The sequence below is a fragment of the Chenopodium album genome, chromosome 19 (genome assembly GCF_948465745.1).
Source record: "Chenopodium album chromosome 19, dcCheAlbu1.1, whole genome shotgun sequence".
NCBI classification, from domain to species: Eukaryota; Viridiplantae; Streptophyta; class Magnoliopsida; order Caryophyllales; family Amaranthaceae; genus Chenopodium; species Chenopodium album.
The window spans coordinates 38,490,088-38,493,948 of NC_137852.1; the positions used below are offsets into that span (position 1 = coordinate 38,490,088).

Here is a 3,861-nt window from a genome sequence, read left to right on the forward strand (position 1 = left end):
CTTTACACAAACCTTGTGACAATTTGTGTTAACCAATAAAAGTTTGGAAAAAGTAAGCATGGCCTATTTGGCCTGATCTAGGCTCCCTAATGTAGGCTCACCAGAGGCGGCGTGTATGGCTAGCGTGCCCCGGGTTGTGAGAAGCGGGGTTGCGATGGTTTGATTGGCAATAATCATGGTGGGTGATAAATAAAATAAAAACGAGGATAATCCTAGGCTTTGATACCATGGGAGAATAACTCACCCTAAACATAGTCCTGGCGTTATACATACATAAACACATTACAACTTGTAACTGTTTACTTACAAGAGTGCCCTTAGGCATGTTACTCTATTATTTTGAAATACCTATATCATTCTGTAAGATAATATGCGACTCGTAAAGTTACTGTATGTGTCATTATGTAGCTTCACTTGTAGCCAACAAGATCTGCAACAACGAACTATGATCCATCCATGCTTTCGGTATTTCCAGAGATTCCTTCAGTGATTGTGCTATAATAGGTGAAAACATCACACAAATCTTTGTCTATTTCCTTGGATCCTGCATGTAAGCAGAAATCGAAGGGGTCATTGACTCGCCACAAGCAAGCATAATGCCCAAGTTGGACATGGACCATTCGAATTTTGTGAGTATCACCAATGTAATAAGGTCTAAACAATGTACAAGACCAACTGTTTCTATCTTCATCTATTTTGTTCGCCGAAGCAGTGATCCAATTATGACCAGGAGACCACCTATAAATACATATGGACACAACAAGAGTTAATTGATAACATTCAAGCATCAAATATATTTCTTTGTTAGAAAATACTCCCTCCATCCCAACTAAGGATGCACATTGTTATAAAAAGGGTTGCATATACTTTTTCTGTTTTCTTTTCGTTTTTGGGAGTCAAAGTTAGTAAATTTTGACCAATTTTTTGGGCAACTTTATAATGTTTTAAATAGTCAAATAAGATTTTATTATATTCGCCTAATTGTATAGTTTATTAAAAGGAAAATTTGATTTGAATAATCCAACCTTTAAGCAATTCATTTTTAATAATCCGACCTTTTGATTATACATGAATAATCCAAGCTTCATATCCCATTCTATTCTATCAGGCCAAACCGGTCACTAACCTACAACACTAGGTTACTTCGCCACGTGTCGTGTTTTGATTCGTCTAACCATTTATTTTTAAATTTTTTATTTTTTTTACTTTAAAATAAAAATGTTTTTTTTTTTCAATTTTCTCCCTTCCTCCAATAAATCCGGCAACCATGGCCATCACCACCTTTTTTCCGGCCACCCTCCCTTACCAGCCAGGCAGCCACGCACCCTGCCTTTCCGGCCACAACCCACCAGGAACCGGTCATAACCCCACCCGAATATGGCCAAAACCCACCTGAAACCGGCCACAACCAACCTGAAAGTTGAAGACCAACCACAACCCCATCCGAAAACAGCCACAACCCACCAGAAACCGGCCGCAAACCCACCGAAAAACCCTCACCCCCGAACCAAACACCCCCAAAACACCCACCTTGTAACCGGAAAACCTATAACCCCCACCACAAACATCGACACCACCCAAAACCCTCTCCCCTCTCACTGGCACTGTTAGAAATTCCCTTCCCTTACACTAGCGCAAAGCGTCATTCGGCAGCAACCGCAAGCAACCGTCACAAATTATCCCCGCTGCTTCCTCACCAGCGCCACCAACTGCAATCCATTTCGCAACCCCTCGCGCAGCGGGGTTGGGTGGTTGACGGGGAGATCGAGTAGGAGAGCGGAGAGGAAAGGGAAGGGCTGGAAGAGTACATGGGTGGCAGAGGGGAAGTGGAGGATGGCTGGGAGGAGGAGGAGGAGGAGAGAGAAAGAGTTTTTATTTTTATTATTTTTCCTTTATTATGTAAAAAACTGAAAAGAAAAAAAAATTACTTGAAGAACAGGTAACCGGTCATCTTGGCCTAATAAAAAAGAATGGAATATAAAGCTTGGATTATTCATGTATAATCAAAAGGTCGGATTATTAAAAATGAATCGCGTAAAGGTTGGATTATTCAAATCAAATTTTCCTTATTAAAATTAATTTTTTATAATTTTCTAAAATATGCAATTTGAGTTATTAATGGTCAAAGTTGGTTCTTGAAAACCATAAAAAATGATATGATGCAAGTAATAAAAAACAGAAGGAGTATATGATATTGATTGGGCATTGACCGTATTGCTTCTTGCGTAACTCCCCACATATTTTTAACTTTTGTGTTGGTACTTTTTTTTTCTTCTACTTCTTAACCATCTACCATACATCTACTAATCGTACATGTTTAGCATATTCCTCAATTTACTTGTGACAGGTAATTAAAGTAACTTTTTCTAATAATCCTTATTAAATTAAGTATTTTAACTCATAAATAACACCTAATTATATTTTATACCTCATAAAAAATAATCCGGGAATATTCTAGTGCACTAATAGAGAGATAAGGCATGGCTAAAACATTACCGAACCATATATTTGTTGTTGAAGCAACATTTGAGGTGGACAAGACCATCATAAGTCTTAGAATATTGCACTTGGAATTGAGCATATGGATCCGTAATGCTATCTGCCGCAAATTGGAGAAGTCCATGTGCCTCACCTTCCTCATAACGGTAGCGCAAATACTTATTGTTGTAGGCTGATTTTAGACCTATAATTACTGGTGGTAAACTCATTTTTATTTCTCTCTTTATATTTGCTTTGAATTTTGTTTGAGTATTGTGGTTTGAACTTTGAAGTGCTTAGCGTTAGCTCGTTTGCTTAGTTTCACTTGGTCGGACTCTATAACTCTATATATAAACAACGTACACCACATATCAACGGGTGGTAAATAACCTTTTCAAAAACAACACTGGACCCATATCCAACTTGGTCCCCCCGGGGAAGGATAACAATACTACCTTCGTTCTTTATTGCCCGTATCATTTTTCTTTTATATAATTTTCAAATTACTTGCAACTTTTCTAATTTAACCAATATATTTACTCTACATCTCTCCTATAATGTGGGTCCTTTTTTTGGATACTCTTAATCTCTTTCCTCTACTTAAATAATGTGCATCCTTAGTTGGATGTAAGTAAAAGAGAACAAAAGAAGTATAAGCAACCCTTTTTATAAAAAAAATAATTTTACTATGCTACTTGTTTTGAGAAGTTACACTCATTTCAATTTTTCATGCATGCTCATACGAATCTTTAAACACTAACTTAATACTCCGTAGATTATAAAATTTAAATATCCTTGTAGAACGTGTTTATTAAGGCGAACAAAAATATCCCACATGATTTTATTTAAACATAAATATTAGGAGAAATTTAGGGCATACTCTCAAATTGTGAGAAGCAACAACATTTTAAACTTCACAAACTTTTAAATAAAACGGATGTTCAGTAAATTACTGAACATCCGTTATAAAGTGACAATAAAATACGCAAAAGTTACACTAAAACGCATAAAAGTTACCTGATATATATGAATTATTTATCCTTCATTGAAAAATTTGACAAAAGTGACACAAAATTTGACAAAAGTGTACCTGATGTACAACAAATTACTGACAACCGGGTGTATACAAAAGTTATATTTTAAACTTATACTTCCTCCATTTTTTTTAGTTGTCTCAGTTTCCTTATAAAGAAATTTCACAAAAAATGCATCACTTTTTTTTCCCCTTTTTGAGACATGGGGACCATATCAAATTTTCCATTAATCTCTACTTAACATCTTCTTTTTGGGGGGTCCACAACATTCCTATCTACATTTATCTACCTCTCTCCTTTTTGGGTCCCACATACTTTATTAAAATACCCATCAACCCACCTAATCACT

The 3,861-nt window shown here is 36.2% G+C and overlaps 1 long non-coding RNA gene across 1 annotated transcript; it reads right to left on the reverse strand.

Annotated features, from left to right (window-relative positions):
• Positions 1 to 232: 232 nt before the first annotated feature.
• On the reverse strand, positions 233 to 2,869 carry LOC145595451 (uncharacterized). The gene is made up of 2 exons (XR_014102952.1): positions 2,497 to 2,869; positions 233 to 738 (listed from the first exon to the last, which is right to left on the reverse strand). It is a non-coding gene; the product is annotated as an uncharacterized LOC145595451 (long non-coding RNA).
• Between the last annotated feature and the right edge of the window lie 992 nt (positions 2,870 to 3,861).